At 42.3% G+C, this 17,968-nt stretch overlaps 1 protein-coding gene across 7 annotated transcripts in view; it reads left to right on the forward strand.

The window, feature by feature from the left end:
• cux2b (cut-like homeobox 2b) overlaps window positions 1-17,968 on the forward strand; it is a 161,848-nt gene that overhangs the window by 89,346 nt on the left and 54,534 nt on the right. The window lies entirely within an intron of this gene.

The following is a 17,968-nucleotide window of genomic DNA, read 5'->3' on the forward strand; positions in this document are numbered from 1 at the left end:
TCTTGAGCCTGTAAGTGTGCTTGATCCAAAAAGATTCCAGACTGCTGATTGGCCCTTTAAATTGCATCCCGTAAGCATGTTGTTAATGGCGCAAACACTGAAGTCACATAGCGTTTTAAGTGGAGGCATTGATTTGAGGCATCATTCAGGAATCTAGTCTAGCCATTAGTATTGACCATTGATTTGCACAATACCCAGTCCTGCCCATGTAAGGGGTTAATGTACACATATTGTACTTGAATGCATGTGATGTTTTTTAGTACAAGATCATTTCGAGCGGCCATAATGTCTTTTCAGAGATTATATAAAGGTGATCGAGGGTGAGTGCATATGGAGGCAATCATTCCAGGCCACTTAGGCGCACAGCAATATGGCCCTGGGATCCCTTAATCCCTATGATGTGTAAATCAGCACTGTGGTGAATGAGACCCAATAGGGGGGCTGGAGCAATGGTGAGCCCCATAACTCAGCTCTGGAACTCGCTCTCCTCCACTCTTCCCCCCTTTTCCGCGCCCGCTGGATGACGGCCCAGTCCCCACCAAGCGTGCCCAGGCCTCTGTGCCAAAGCCGCTCCAGGAGCCGGAACATAAATTCGCCGCGTTTGTTTAGTGCCAGCCTGACGGATCTCTTTTGGCTGGAGAAGTTTTATGGCACGGTTGTAATGGGCATTGCTCCTATGCGTGCCTGACTGCTGCAGCCATCTTCCCATGAGGAGACACATACGCACATTGTGGAGGATGGAGCAGCGTTATCTGTTTTGAGGCAGCAAGCGGTGAGGTTACATTTGATGAAGACCGAATCTGATAAATGTCTTGGCGTAATAAGAGGCAGTAATAATAACTGTGTACTGTGACTGTATTTACTGTGAACTGCTGAACTATGGTGCATTGTTTGTGTTCCAGAGTGTAACAGGAAGGCTTCATTGTCATGCACTGTAGCTCTTTTTAGAAGTGAGGGAGATATTGTTCATACTCCATACGTAACGTAAGTACACTTGTAGGTTCAGTATAAGGCCCAGTCACAGTGGCTTATTAATTACATTGATTTCAGTGGTGCTTTGTATGTAATTGCAGCACTCAAGATCCAACGCTCTTCCCCAGTCTCTATAAACATATAAACATAGACTGCATAATACACAGTCAGTTTTCCGATAGGAGAGTTAGCTAGCTTGCTAATGGCTTTGTTAGTTCTGTGGCTAATGGACCTTCATGCACAAGTAAGGTAACTGCCACCAGTTACCTCCAGTCACTCCAGTTACCTACATTTGTTTTTTGCTATAACCCCATGTGCAGCACTATGCACCGATCAGCCATTACATTAACCACCACCTGCTTATGGAGGATGCTCTAACCCAGTCGTCTAGACATCACAATTTGGCCCTTGTCAAAGTGGCTCAGATTCTTATTCTTGCTCGCTTGATGGTTCACTTGGGTAAGTGATTTAATGCGATGTCCAAAAAGGCATGATAATAGGGTACGAGGTTCTTACCCAACAACGTAACAGTGGTGCCATACTGGCCATTGATGCCTCTGGCAAGTAGTACAGAGCAGTCGATATGGCACTGTGGACCAGTTAACCTCTATAATGAACACCTTCTGTCACCTAATCCTTGCCTCAGCGTCTCTCTATGGTCATCCGAGCCATGGGTGATAATCCATAATCATACCGTTTATGGTCATAGTATAGTTGATGACATTTTGGTTAAAGTTAGCAACTCACCTAATTACAGCTGCTCGAGTTACCAACTCAACCCTTTTTTCTTTGTTGCTACAACTAAGTGTACAGTACTGTGCCATGGTGAAGAATATTTTGCAGTCTGTGTGGCCTGCCATCCCAAAACTGTCTTACAATATAATATATAATGAAGTGAACCATCTCACAAACATATGGTGATAGTCTAATGTGGCAAGCTAGCCAAATGAGCACAAACCTGTGGCAACAGTTAAATTTTATAATCCATTGCTCATTAAACATTTAGCCATTAGTAAAGTAGCTAGCTCCATAATGACATCAAGCTAGGAGCTTGCAAGAGGACGTAATAGTATTTACAATGTAATTCCTTTCCTTTGGCAAGTCCAGTCTGCTAAGCCAGTTTATTTCAGTCTCAAACCTCTCACTGACATAGTGTAAGGGTGTTGATCTCATTTGGTGATTAGTTGGGACACCAGTCAAATAGTCAGAGGTTGCCAGTACCTTTTGAAATGCTGTTTGTCTTAATAACAGTGTTTTTTGCACCTTTTCCCAGTAGAATTAGGATCACCAGTCACTGGCTTGATTCAGGGCAAGTGCAATTTATGGAAACGTACAGGAAACACCAGCACTTGCCAGTGAGATTAGGAGGCTCCCACATCCCCCCATCTGCTATGACTTTGACTATAGGCTATTATGACCTCCTTAAAGGACAGATGTCATGGAAACTACAGTGCCTATCCATTGCAAAAACCAGCACGTTCATATATTTTCACCCATTAAGCCTCGATCAGTGGATCGGAGTAGTTCACCCATTTACATTGAAAACATTGAACAGTACGAGGTTGTTTTAGCGTTCACTACTTTTTAAATGAAGCTCAATATAGCACAGCCAATCAGCCAGACAGAGGTCATTTACATACAGAGCATCAGCCTTAAAGGCACAGTAACATATACAATATGTTTGGGATAAGAGATCTTGTAAATGGTCCTGTGAACTGAATTAGGATCGTTTTGGGAGTATAACCTCACACAAATGTCACAACTGGACCTCTGGAGTGGGGGAGGGGGGGGATTGTGGTTAGGGGGCAGTATTGTGACAACTCACCTTCTCCGGGCATGTGGACCTCCACTGAAGATCGAGCTGTGGCAATAAAGCAGGATGTGAAGCTAAGTCAGGAATGCACACTGCCAGACTTTGGCAGCACGACTAATGGAGCATTAAAGGCCAAGTGTAAATTTGCCAGTCCACACATCAGTGGTTGTGGTGGCAGTGTGTATTAGTTTAGGCACATTAAAGGTCCCACCCCCCCTCCATTGTTGAAGTACAGCCCCCAGCTCTGTGCTTTAATACCGCGATCCGGACTAATGCTACTCTTTGTTCTTACCTGCTGCTAATTATAGGTAGCCATGACACACCTTCAGACAGCGGCGGTGATTTGTCTTTTGACAGTTCTGAGACCTACATGAGAGCCGTGAAAGGGAGCGATATCTCTCAGTAAAATATGTATGACATCAAAAAGCCTTAAAGGTTATTACAAATTAATAATGAGTGGTGGGGATAGAGTCGTAAAAAATAGCCTGCCCCGGGTGGGTGGCGTGCTTTAAATGTTTAATCCCACACACCCCGATATAGAGAGCGGGCCGACCTGTGCAGACGTGGCTTGCTCGGCAGTTGTTGTTGCGGGATGGGTGGTCTCGAGTGGACAGGCATAAACAGTTATTCTTGTTTGTTGGTTTTGTGACTTGTTTTTTTGTTTTTGTTTTGTTATTTTTTGTTTTTTCCCCCCAAAAATATATATATTTTTTTTCTACAAGACGCGGGCCATCAGTCGACGTCTCAGGGTGCACTGGAGCTTCACTAAACATGGAAGTCTGAACCCTCTGAAGGTTTGCAGACACAGAAAAGCTCTACGCGGCTGCCGGTTCTCCCCCTCTCTCACCACCCCCACCCTCCCTCTACTTCTTCTTCTTTTCTATTTTTTTTTTCTTTTCTCTCATCTCCGAAGTGACTCAAACTGTCGCCCCTGAACACTTCACAATAATGATGGAAGACACTGTACAAAATTGCCTTGTTTATGGCGGTAATGTTAGCTGTCTGTTCCGGTGTCGCTCTCGCCGGAGACGGCCGATCGGTCTGAAGTGAATTTTTCACTGGGCGACTACCTGGAAACATCAACAGTCATTAATTATGCAAAAACTCCCCTCTCGGTGGGAGGCGGCGAGCGGCTCGCCATGGCAGCGCCGGCTCCTATTAGAGTCAATGCGCTCTACAATGAGCCCCCGCTGCCTGCAGCCCTGCAAGGATTACACCGCTGCATGTGTGCGTGCACACAAACTCAGACACACACACACACACACACACTTATGCAGATAGGCTTGTGCACACAAAGGTGTACAGAAAGGCACACGCACACACATACACACTGTTGAGCAAACACATACACTTATACAGATACACCCCTGTACACCAAGCCACACGCACATGCACATTCACCCCCCCCCACACACACACTCTTACTATTATGCAGATACACCCTTCACATGAAAGCACTTGCAGGCTCACAACTCACACACACACACACACACACACACACACACACATATATATACTGTACTGTATCACATCTTGTATACTAACACAGTTACGAACACGCAGCCAAACAGCCACACACAGACTGTGAATTCTTTTGAGCAATGCCGTGCAAAGCAGCACATGTACTGATGCAGCTAGCCAAACTTTATATCCTTCAAGTTAGGTTAGGAAGATATGCACAGCAACTGCTGATGAACGGTCCACACAGTTACATTTCTAAACTTTCTAAATTTCTAATCTGCCGTATACATTTATGAACTATAAACTCTGAATGTACTTGAGTTAGCTTTATATATAACATGTTTTTGGAATGGAGTAAACTGAATTACACACGTATTTTAGTGCAGACACCCAGCATCCCTTAACATTCTGCACTTCTGGAGTTACATCAACATCCCGAAATATCAGTGTGAAATATCCGTCTGTAAATATAAAATGCCATTTTTAAGCAATTATCTGCCCATGCCGGAATGATTGATATATAGTTGTGCATCCCTAGTTTCAACTGTAAATGTACTTCAATTCTGCAAAAGTACTTTTTTGGTTACTTTTCAATGTAAGGTTAAGGTTAAAATTCTAGGATTCTAGTTACTACACGATAATATGAATGTTAAGGCCACAAAATAATGTGTTGAGACCATGAGATAATAAATTGAGGCCATGAGATAATATATTGAAGCCACAAAATATGTTGAGGCCACAAGATAAAACGTTGAGGTCACAAGATAATGTATTGAAGCCACAAGACAATATATTGAGGGAATTAGACAATATATTAATGCCACATGATAATATATTGATGTCACAGAATATAATATTCATGCCATATGATTATCTATTGATTCCATTAGATAATGTATTGATGCCACACGATAATATATTGATGCCACATAATATAATATTGATGCCATGAGACAATATATTGAAGCTACAAGACAACACATTGATGTCACATAATTATATATTGAGGTCACAAGATAATTTTTTGAGGCCACAAGATATTAGTTTGAGGCCACAAGACAATATATTGATGCCATATAATATAATATTCATGCCACAAGATAATATATTGAGGTAATACGATAATGTAATGAGACCACAAGACAATGTATTGATGCCACATAATATAATATTTATGCCACATGATAACATATTGATGCTACATAATATAATATTTATGCCACATGATAATAAATTGAGGGAATAGGACAATATAATGACACCACAAGATAATATATTAAGGCCACATGATAATATACTGAGGCCACAAGATAATATATTGAGGCCACATGATAATATATCGATGCCACATAATATAATATTTATGCCATATGATTATATATTGATGCCATGAGACAATATATTGAAGCTACAAGACAACACGTAGATGTCACATAATTATATATTGAGGCCACAAGATCATTTTTACAAGGCCACAAGACAATATATTGATGCCACATGATAATATATTGATGCCATATAATATAATATTCACGCCACAAGATAATATATTGATGCCACATGATAATATATTGATGCCATATAATATAATATCCATGCCACTAGATAAGATATTGATGCCACAAGATAATATAGTGAGATATTAAGACAATGTAATTAGACCACAAGATAATATATTGAGGCCACATAATAATATATTGAAGTTATGAGACAATATATTGAGACCACAGGATAATGTATTATCTTGTGGCCTCAATACGTTGTCTCGTGGCCTTGATATATTATTTTGTGGCCTCAGTATATTATCATGTCGCTTTTACTGTCAGTCTACACCATTTCAAAGGTGAGATACCCCTATATTTGATATAGTCACCCCTTTTTTCATTTACAGCCTTAACATATAGTATTCATTGAATTTCTGTTGAATTATGCTGAAATATAGGCGTTATTATTTGTTTTCCTTTTTTCAACAAACAGAACAATTTGCTTATTATATAAACTTTTTTTTTTTAAAGTGAAGTGAAAAAGTGTAAAAATCCAAGAGTCTATACACCACCACAGTGGCTTGGAAGTGAAGCAATCCAGATGTGATTGAAGTGGAGACTCAAAGCTTTAAGGTTTATTAAGACTGGATCAAATATAGACATGTGTTTTTTATGCTTAAATAATTTCCACATGTGCAAGCAAGTTGACTAATTCTGTCTAACTATCATAGCAAGTAACAGTTAACCTAAAAGCACTGTATAATTTACCCCCCCCCCCCACACACACACACTTACTCTGTCAGCTACATCCAGCGGAACGTCTTCCCTCCACATTCTTTACTCTCAACAGTTAAAACCAGGTATTTTCATGGATCCAAAGAAGAGAAAGAGGTTTAACGTTTGATGTTTGTGACAAAGACAGGTGTTCCCAGTCTACCCAGTGGTACCCAGTTGGTTGCAGACATACGCACAACCTTGCAGACATACGCACAAGCCTGCATCCACACAGACCTCTTCTCATTTATACACTTGTGCAAACACACACACACACACACACACACACATATTCAAGCCCACGCAATTCCTTTCCGCTTCTCAAGGAGGCTTTATTAAGTTTGTGCGAAACGCGGCCTGGTGTTTAGCTAAAGACGAGAATAAGCGTGTGTGCCATCTCTGCTTCAGCTCCTTCATCAGTCACACTGCACTTCCACCAACCACCCCGCCACCACCGCCGCCACACTTTATTCCTCTGCTTTTTCTGCCCCTCTGATTGTCTGTGTACTGCTATTTTTTGCTAAGATGTAAAAGGGGAGAGAATGTGACAGACCTGACACATAATATTTCACACACCAGAGGCTGGGCCGGGAGGGTGCGGAAGTGTTTCTCATCCAAGCACTTTTTCTGTCGGGGGGAGCCGGGGTTATGATATAAAAATACGGCTAAATTGGACACCGCACCTTGTTCGCACGCCACCTCAGAAGGTTCATATAGTTTTTATAAGCGAGTCTGCAGTGAAAAAAAAAATCTGCACTGATATATTTTTTATATTTCTATAGGAATATTACAGTATCAGATATATCCCATCAATGTTTACATGCCCTGCCATTCAAAACTTAGTGAGTATATAATCAACGCACCAAAAGATTTATTTTTTTGAGAGCAAGAAATGATGAGAAAAAGCACACATACAGTCGGGTCCATAAATATTTGGACAGTGACACAATTGTAGTTGTACTTGTGCCTCTGTACACCAACACAGTGACTTCAATTCAGGTGTAACAATACTGTTGCCATAAAATGAATGTGTTCAGTGTTTCAAATTGTTATCTAATGTCTACATGTCTGCATACTTTTGTCAGGGCTGAAAAGTTCCCAGATACAGTCTTACATGCTTATTTGTTTCCTTGTGATTTGGCCATAGAAAGAAACTTATTTCTAATTAGATTAGCTCTTATGTGGTTATGTGGCAGCTCACACAGAAGCCACATTACAACGCTTGGTTTTTAGCATTGTAGCTAGAACATTGTCATTAGTCCAGAGTCTTACCAGATAGTGCTGCTGTCCTGTCAGCGTGGTGTGTGGTCAGCTAGCCGAAAAGGTGAAGTCTCTGAATTTCCTCCCTTGAGATGCTTTGCCATGCCTTTACTGCAGTCCACCTTCAGCTGCTGTTCGTCTGTGAGTCGTTTAGCCTTCAGTTTCATCTTCAGTAAGTAAAAATGCTAAATTGAGTTGAGGTCAGGTGACTGACTCTGCCACTGACACTGCGTCTTCTTTGCCCTGCGATGCTCTTGGGTTGCTTTTGCTGAATGTTTTCGGTCATCATCCTTCTGTACTGTAAAGCGCTGTCCTATTAGTGTTGCAGCATTTGACTGAGTTTGAGCAGTACCACTCACCCAGTTCCACTGGCAACCATACATGCCCATGCAAGAACAGTGCCTCCACCATGTTTAACAGATGATGGAGTATTGCTTTGAATCATGAAGCAGTCTTTACTTTCTATGTACTCAATTAATCTTGTTCTTATCTGTCCAGAAATGTTTCAGAACTCGCCAGACCGTTGGATGTTTTCAATACAATATGGACAAAAGTAATGGGACACTTGGTGTTATTTATTATTTTTTTTGGAAATCAAGGGTATTAAAAAAAAGCTTATTCTGCTTGTTGGAGTTACAGTCTCTACTCTGCAGGGAAAGCTTTCTACTAGATTTTGGAGCATTGCTAAGAGGATTTGATTGCATTCAGCGACAAGAGCGTTAGCGAGGTCAGGATGTTGAATGATCACCACTCCACCTCATTCCCTACACATCCCAAAAGTATTGAATGGCTTTAAACCCGTCTAGCCCACACCTGGCAGTAGGCATGATGCCAATAAGCCTCTAGCCACTTGAATAAGTTTCATTCCTTTTTTTTTTTTTTACAGTAAAAAAAGGAGTTTAATGTCTCACTGTGCTCCATCTCCTTTTGATTTACAGCTACACTTGCAGTGAACACATGGTTCTCCCAAGTTAAAATTAGTTTATAGGGGCAGTGATTAATGTTAATGATGACAGGTTTGCGTGTTCAGTACCTGGGTTCGCTAAGCTGCTAAGCGCTGTTGGGCCCCAGAGCAAGGCCTTTAACCCTCGCTGCTCTCCGGGCACTGCAGCAAAGACAGCCCAATGCTTTGGGATGCTTGGTGTGCTCACTAGTGTGCGTGTGTGTGCAGACGGATTAAAGGCAGAGGTCTAATTCCATCTGTTTGCAGCATAAAAGGTGATTGTGGTTGTCTGGTGTTGTCTATATAGTATGATTCAGTAATTACTTAAAACTAATAATTGTAATTAATAGTTAGACAGTTTATGATATGAAGTTTTTTTGTTGTTATTAGTCTTCTTAATTCAAAGGCAATAACAAAGGAAAACTAATGGTAATAGCGGTTCCCCTAAACTACTTTTTAGCACTGTGCACATATTAATATAATTCCAAGCTATGTATGCATCTCAAGACTGCACATTTGAATCAAGTCAATACAGTAAATTCATTTTTTCCAGTTCTGGTCAGTGTGCTGTCCATTGTGTTCTTTTTTTTGATAGGTTGCAGAACCTCTCTAACAGGTTCTTGATTTAGCTCAGCGCCGTCAGAGAAAGGTGTGTGTGTGCGCGCCTTGAGAGTATGTGTGTGGGAGTGAGTGTGTGTGTGTGTGTGTGTGTCGTCCTCTCCCCTCTGTCATCTGTGGTCTGGGAGCCGCTCGTTCATCAGAGGTTTTTTTCCTTTGAGCGGATGCTCTGTTGGCATGATGTCCCGTTACAGTGAAACAAAGGCAGCGTTGACACTGGTAATTAATTAGGCTATTACGCCTTCTGCAATGATAATTGCCTGGCTGGAAAGTCACCAGCTCTGTGAGAGGAGAGAGGAGAGCCGCGCCGGGCGAGATCCATCCATCACGGACCAGACCCCTCTCCCCCTCCCCCCCCTTCTCTTTTTTTTTTCTCTTGCTCTCTCCCTCTTTCCCTGCCTCGAACCTTGACTGGCACCGGCAGAAGGCTCAGAATGGATGAGGCCGGTGGCGTGATACATGAAGAGATAACTCCATAAGTGCTATGGTCGTGCATTTTCAGCGTGTCATCGTGAAAGATTGTGTTGCGTGGTCAGAAGGGCTTGAGGGGGCTACTCATACATGCCCTCGTTTCACTCACAGGCTAGATGTAGATCACTCCCTGTGGTGGTCTGAAGTTGTCGTCGACCTTTGGGGGGGAAAAAATGACGTTCTTTCTTGGCTCCTGCGTCGGTCCACCTCTCCTCTTCAAATTCATCACTCATTTGATCTAATACGTCCTCCGTCTCTGCTTCTGCCTGCTCCAACCTCTCTCATTTCCACAGCTAGGCCCCTCTTTTGTCCAGAGTTCCCCTCCACCTCTAAGGTCACTTAATACTTCAAACGTCTGGAATCGCTGTTCTGCTGAAAGAAAGCCTCTCTCCGTTTGAAGTACAAAGACTCTAAATAACGGCTCCAGATCTGCTCCTCTCGCTGGTCTGAGACACCCTCTTTTCTCTCCTCTCACATCTTTGCTCTCGGCTCTGCGGTAACTTCAGCCGTGGAAGGAATGGCGGTTCCGGTAGAGGTTTGTGAGGGTTGAGACCAGCTCTGGGGACTGGGATAGGGATATTGGGCTTTCAGTGGGATTGGAATGGTGCTAAGGGCAGGAGGGTGGATCGGGGGAAGACTTTGATCTGGGTTTAATGTCTCACTCTGCTCCATCTCCTTTGGATTTTTGCAGCTTTGCAGCTACACCTGGATCTGTAGAGGGCCCACGGGTGACCCCCATCCCCAAGTTATTTAAAGGCCCTTTGTACAGCAGGCTTGAGGTTGGCTTTGAGATTACCTTTAGCCTATTCTTCACTCTGTTCGGTCTGTGGTTCTGGCTCTGTCTGCGTCGTTCAAACATTTGGTCACTTAGCACCTACCTTATGCAGCTATAGGCCATGCACATGTTTGTGCTAGCGTTACAGATGGCATATTGATAGTGGTACCTGACGAGTCACATTTGCTACGGCAGCAGGAAGCGGCGAAGTGGTCAAATTCAAGCGCAATTTTTGTCCTGATTGCTGTAGCTGTCCCTGCAGCTGTTGATTCCTAAAGTCCCTGATGTCGTCAACAGCGGCTCTGTGGTGAGGAACTGACCAGCGATGAATGTGATAGTGGGTGGCTGACAGATGCCCATGATGACAGATGGGCTACAGTCTGTTACTGTACACTTACCGTGCAGTTTGGAATCAGTGGGCCTCACCAAATTTAACAATATCTTCCTAAGAATTTTCATACATCAGATTCATGTTGGGGTTTTTATATGTATTGAATCTTTCCCTTTTTTCTACTAATTTGTTACTGCTATTATGCCCACCTGTTTAGAACTCCTCATAGCGCTAGCAATGCCCCCGATACTTGGAGGGTAAGGGCTTAATACATGTCTCCTCTGCCACTGCTGCTCGAAGAAAACTACACCAGCCAACATCGCTAGGAGTGATGAGGGGAAGAGAGCGCCATCTACCCACCCGAAGAGGGCTCAGCCAATTATGCTCTCTCAGACTCTGGATGCTGATGGCAAAGCGGCATGGCTCGGGATTTGAACTCTCAATCCCCGGACGGTAGTGGTAGCGCATTAGACCGCTGAGCCACCCTTTTTTTTTACATCAGGTTCATATGGTGTTTTTTAAACCCCACAATTGTTCACAGCTCTGGTTTTATAATGATGGATCCTGTTGTCGATGTAAATTAAACACATTTTAAACAAGAAAATCCTGGTGAATGCCAGAATCTGAAATTTCGGGTCAAGAAAGCCGTGTAACTTTGAATGATCAACCTTTTAGGAAAAAACTTTTTAAGAAAGCGTCATAAAATACGCTAAATACTGAACAGTACTTGTAAAATACTTGCTGAATATTAATTGTGAATTATTCTCTATATAGTTATCATACAGACATTTATATATAAAACATAAAAAAAACAAAAAATGATTTGTTTGGTGACTCAATGGTAGTGCAAATACCTGACCTGTAAGGTAGGTGGAGCTCATAAAGCAGTCAGTTAGTGTAACATTAGTGTTCATAATGAAGTGGACTGAGTGTGTAGGAGCATATAGGTGCAGTATTGCAGTGTGTCTTACTCAGAGGTTGTTCATGTGCTGCAGGAATTGCTTGTAGGTCTGCACATGGCCTGGAGGCTCTGAGGGGCCTGGAGGGCAGAGCCTCAGCCGCAGGGAGGGAGTCACACACCACACACACACACACACACACACACACACACACACACACATATACACATGTATGACAGAGTTGTGGAGAGAGAGCTGGCACTGCGCCCCTCAAGTGCCCAGCTGGGAGAGACCACAGTGGACTGACAGGGAGCGGTGTGTGTGTCTGTGCATGCGCATGTGCGAGTGTGTGTGAGTGACAGAGGCTGCTGATTGGAATTGACGTGGGGACTGGATGTGTGTCACGTCTCTGACTGCTCATTTCACCCACTGCCTCAGAGACAGCAGCAGCACTTTACACTCGGTGTGTCATCCAGAATAAAACCCACTCTCAAACGCGCCTCTTTCTGTGTGTGTGTGTGTGTTTGTCTACTTGTGTGTGTAGTACCTCTAACTGTTAATACTATTGGATGTCTTTTTTAACCATTATCTGCAGACAATAGCCAGGTTTCCATCCAGCTATTGAATTAAATTCAGGCAAATCACTGAAAAGGCTGCATTTCCAACCGCTCTATAGAAGAGGAGAACACGCTGTACATCACGCCCATAAAAACACCTCTGAGGTCTAGTTTACAGAGAAATATTTATGTTGACCTGCTGTTTGTTGCTGTTTTGCTTACTTTTCCGGCTGTATTTCACACTGGAATAGCTTGGCTAACTTAATGGCTCAGACAATGTCCATTAATCAGCTGCAGCTGCACTGTATGTCTGTTAACGTAGGGCTGTGCAGTATGAAAATATTCATCACTATCATGATAAATAAATGTTACAATATGCGTTCATGAGCAGGGATGACACAAGAACTGACACTTCAGTGCTCAGGCCAGTCAATACCAACATTTAGAAACTGTGACGGGACTTTCTATACAGTCTATGGGAAAGGAGGTACCAAAACTACTGGACTTATTTGGTACTGATCTGTCTGGTCAGGACAGTGGACTCAATGTCTGTCAAGCATAGCAAATAAGTGCATTCTGTTCCTTTGTTGGAATCAACAAAGACCTGCTTTGACTATGTAGAAGACATACATATTTTTACTTAAGTAAACATTTTTTTGTATGAAATAAATAAGAGATAAAAAAAGTTAAAAAATAATAAATAATCAATTAAAAAAAGAAGGGCAAACATTAGCTTTTCTTGGCTAACGCTGCAATGGTTCACATCCGGTGATATTAGCACACTACATGTGCAGCAACCTCGTGGGATTTTTCTTAACACTAGAAGCGCATCACCAGTCTGACCCCCTTATACCTAGAAGAGCTGAGCTGTAGTCATCTGACCGCTCTGACTACCAGCTAGAGGCGCTGTGTTAGTTTCACCTACTTCAGTTGGATAGCGAAATCATCACTCTGTAAACCAGTCTTCAAACAGAGAAGCTGTGACTGGCCTGTTAGGATTACTAGATGGTGCTTGTGGGTATGTGTGTACATACCCACAAGCCAGTGCTGGAGTAGATTATAGCAACTAGTTCACCTGTTTGTCATTAATGTCCAGACTGGGTACCACCGTTAACATGCTTTGCCATAGCAGGTGAGAACTGAGTTTCCTAACACAGTATTGTTTGAAGGCCACATGCCATTGTAATATTAATTTTGCATATTGTTATTTATTACACCTAGACTGTTGAAATGCATTTATTTAATGGTTTATTTTTTGTTGTGGGATTGTAATTGGTGTTGATAATCATAGAGGTTTAGTGGCATCGTGACATCCCTATTACCGAGCATATCACTGTTGTCATCAGTGCTTAATGAAACACTGACCAGCTGCTGTAATTTTACTTCCACCTTTTTTTTGTTTGTCAGATGTTGAATACTGGATATGATGTGAACAGTGAATATTTCTTGAAGTATTGTGATATTATTTTTATTACATATTGCCCACCCCTGATTTACCGTCTTATAAGCCATTTTTTCTTGCACGTCAGTTTCTTTCTCGGTTCAGTGCTACCTGCTGCCTTCTTCCATATTTTGGATGTATCCACCTCAAGCAAGCCAGCAGATATCCATGATAGTCTCATCACACATGAAAGCACATCTGTTCATCTGACCTCTTCTCCTCCATCATTTAATCACTCTCTCTGCACTCGTTCATCATCCTCCTTCTTTCTTATTTTTCCGCACATAGCAGAGCATCAATCAGAGGTTCGGTGCCTTTATGCGTGTGCCTCTTTTCTGCACCCCTCTGCACTTCCACAGTAGATGTAACTCAGTGTAAGGTGTGTGCTCAGTGGACAACACCGGACTGATATCCGTGTTGGATGGGAACGCAAGACAATTCTAAATGATGGCTAGATTTTCCATTTTCACAACAAGTGGCAGGAGCAGTGGTACCTGCCAAAAGGTGGGCTATACATATTAGGCAGAGAGTGAACTGTCAGTTCTTGAAGGTGATTTGGAAAAATTGGGCAAGCGTAAGGATCTGAGCCAATTTAATAAGCAAATTGATGCTTGGGTTTAGAGCATCTCCAAAACACTACAGATCTTGTGGGGTGTTGCCAGTATGCAATGGCCAGTGCCTACGAAAACTGGTCTGAGGAAGCACAGCCAGTGAACCAGGGGCACCCAAGGCTCATTTATGTTATTCATATGGGCCTCCTCTCACAGGACTTAAAGGATCTGCAGCTAACACCTTGGTGTGAGATACCACAGGACACCTTCAGCTTCACCTCTTGTGAAGTCAGTGCCTCAATGGCTCAGAGCTGTTTTGGCAGCATGATGAGGTCCCACACAATATTAGGCAGGTGGATTCAATGTTAGGGTGGATCAGTGTTCGGGGATGTGACCGCATATGGATCTATTAATATATATCATAGTTGGTAGGGCACCAGACTTGATCTTGAAATGAACTGTAAACCCACTGAAACTTCTTTTTCTTTCTGTCTTTCTTGATTCTGTCTAATTTCTAACCCATGACCTCAATAAATATACGGACACAGCTGGTTCCCTTACCAGATCAGCCATAGTAGGTTTACTATACCATAGTAGGTGTGCTAGACCTCAACTTAGCCTTACTAAAACTCCAGAATGACACTGTATTTCTATACAAACTGAATTCACAACAGAAGAATTTGCAAAAATATGTTTTTATTTAAATACTTATTGACTTAAACAGGACAAACCATAGTTCTTCACTTCCTGGCAGAGCTGCAGCTTAATGTAGCACGTACAGAGCACATACTATGCACATAGCAAATCTCAGCTGGGGTCTCTAATTAATAAATGAATAAATAAAAAAATACATTTATAACTTAGACCATCGGTAATCGTACGCTTTTAGATCATTCTTAAAGACCTTTTATACAAACACTGCAACACCACATTGACATTAGAATTTATTTACATTTGAATGGACTAATAGAAATGCTTCAAAATTACTTACAGTGAGTCCAAGAAGTATTTGATCCCTTGCTGATTTTCTTCGTTGGCCCACTAATAAAGACATGATCATTCTATACTTTTAATGGTAGATGTATTCTTACATGGAGAGACAGAATATTAAAAAGAAAATCCAGAAAATAAATCTAAGGAATATATATTAATTGATTTGTATTTCATGGAGTGAAATAAGTATTTGATCCCTTAGTATTCATTAGCAGTTCTGGCTTTTACAGACCAGTTAGACACTCCCAATCAACTTGTTACCTGACCTGAAGCCACCTGTTCTCACTAATCACTTGTGTGAAAAACACCTGTCCACAGAATCAGACAGATCACACAGATTTCAAGTCTCCAACATGGGTAAAACCAAAGAGCTGTCACAGGACCTCAGAGTCAGAATTGTTGACCTTCACAAAGCTGGAATGGGCTACAAAAAGATTAGTAAGGTGTTGGATGTGAAAGTAACAACTATTGGTGCAATTATCAGAAAGTTTAAAGAGTATAACATGACAATCAACAGACCTCGGCCCGGTGCTCCAAAGAAGATTTCGCCTCGTGGGGTGGCAATGATGCTGAGAACAGTCAGAAATCGTCCTGCAACCACTCGGCAGGAGTTAGCAAATGACCTGAAGGCAGCTGGGACCACAGTTTGCAAGGAAACAATTGGCAACACTTTGCGCAACAATGGATTCACATCCTGCAGTGCCCGAAAGGTACCCCTGCTGAAGAGAGCACATGTGGAGGCGCGCCTCAAGTATGCCAATGATCATTTGAAAGATGAACCAAGTTATTGGGAGAAGGTTTTGTGGTCAGACGAGACCAAAATTGAACTTTTTGGCCTCAACTCCACCCGCCATGTGTGGAGGAAGAAAAATGCTGCCTATGACCCCAAGAACACTGTGCCCACCGTCAAGCATGGAGGTGGAAGCATAATGTTTTGGGGGTGTTTCTCTGCCAAGGGTACAGGGCTACTTCACCGCATCACTGGGAAGATGGATGGAGCCATGTACCGCACAATCCTGAGGGACAACCTCCTCCCCTCTGCCAGGGATCTGAAAATGGGCCGTGGTTGGGTCTTCCAACATGATAACGACCCTAAACATACAGCAAAGGCAACAAAGGATTGGCTCAAGAAAAATCACATTAAGGTCATGGAGTGGCCCAGCCAGTCGCCAGACCTCAATCCGATCGAAAATCTATGGAGGGAGCTGAAGGTCAGAGTTGCCAAGCGACAGCCCACCAACCTTCATGATTTAGAGAGGATCTGCAAAGAAGAGTGGGCCAAAATTCCCCCTGGTGTGTGTGCTAAACTTGTGGTTAACTACAACAAACGTCTCACCGCTGTGCTTGCAAACAAAGGCTTTGCCACTAAGTATTGAGTGTGTTTGGCAAGAGGGATCAAATACTTATTTTCCTCATTGAAATACAAATTAATTAAAATATATTCTTTAAAATTATATTCTGGATTTTTGTCTTGATATTCTGTCTCTCCATGTTAGAATATATCTACCATTAAAAGTGCAGAAGGATAGTGTCTTTATTAGTGGGCAAACAAAGAAAATCAGCAAGGGATCAAATACTTCTTGGACTCACTGTACATTGACTTCCACTGAAAGTTTTTCCCTTTTCTACAAAGTTGGCATTGTAATGATATCCAAAGTTTTATCAATTTTGATTGCATTTCTGATTTGTAGGGTGTACTTTTTTACTTTTTTATTATTCTTTATTAAATATTATGACGAATGGACCAATAGAGACGCTCCAAAACGCCCAAAAATCTTTTTCCATTGACTTCCATTGAAAGTCAAGAAGGGTTTTTCCTTCTCCTGTAAAGTTGCTATTGTTGGGTTACAAGGTTTAGATTAGTAGAAGCTCACGATGCAGTTGAAACACTGTGTGACTGAGTGATGACTGAGTGTTTTAAACAAGCTCTGTTATGAGTACAGTAACGTGTGTGTATGTGTGTGTACACCAAGTAGTCTTGGCTTTGAAACAAGATGCCGCCGAGCTCGTCAGTCATTCATCTAGTCCACAATTAGCGCTCGCTAAAACTGCCTTTATGTCCTGGCGTAGTCCGAAGCCAAACTCTGCCTTCAGACCCATCATACACACACCTCAGTGTGAGCGGCGCGGCTAAAAACTGATGATTCACTATGATAATTGCATAATCACCAGTTGTGGTAATTATAATTGATGAGTGCATAATTGCTAATTGCTAGTCTTTATTGGAGCTTTTCTACCTCTGTCTCTCTCTGTTGCTCTCTCTCTGCCTCTGCCTTTGTGTCGGCCTGTCTGTCTGCCTGTGTGTGTCTCTCTCTCTCTCTCTCGCTCTCTCTCTCTTTTTTTTTTACTCTGTGTTTCTGCCTCTCCATTTTGTTCTCTGTGTCTTTAACACACTTTTCCCCAGTAAAGATGCCACCATTGATTTTTCTTCCTCAACCCACACACACACATACACGCACAGAGGCCCCTCATGTGCCACAGCTCGGGCTTTCTCTCTCTCTTCCTTACTCACTCCCTCTCACCCTCTTTCTCTCGCTGGCTCTCTTTCCTTCCCTCTTCCTCCATCACCCTCTCTTCGTCCTCATCTCTCTTTCTTTTCCTCGCCCTCTACTGCCCTTTTTTCTC

Source organism: Salminus brasiliensis, chromosome 6 (assembly GCF_030463535.1).
Source record: "Salminus brasiliensis chromosome 6, fSalBra1.hap2, whole genome shotgun sequence".
In the NCBI taxonomy this organism is placed as follows: Eukaryota; Metazoa; Chordata; class Actinopteri; order Characiformes; family Bryconidae; genus Salminus; species Salminus brasiliensis.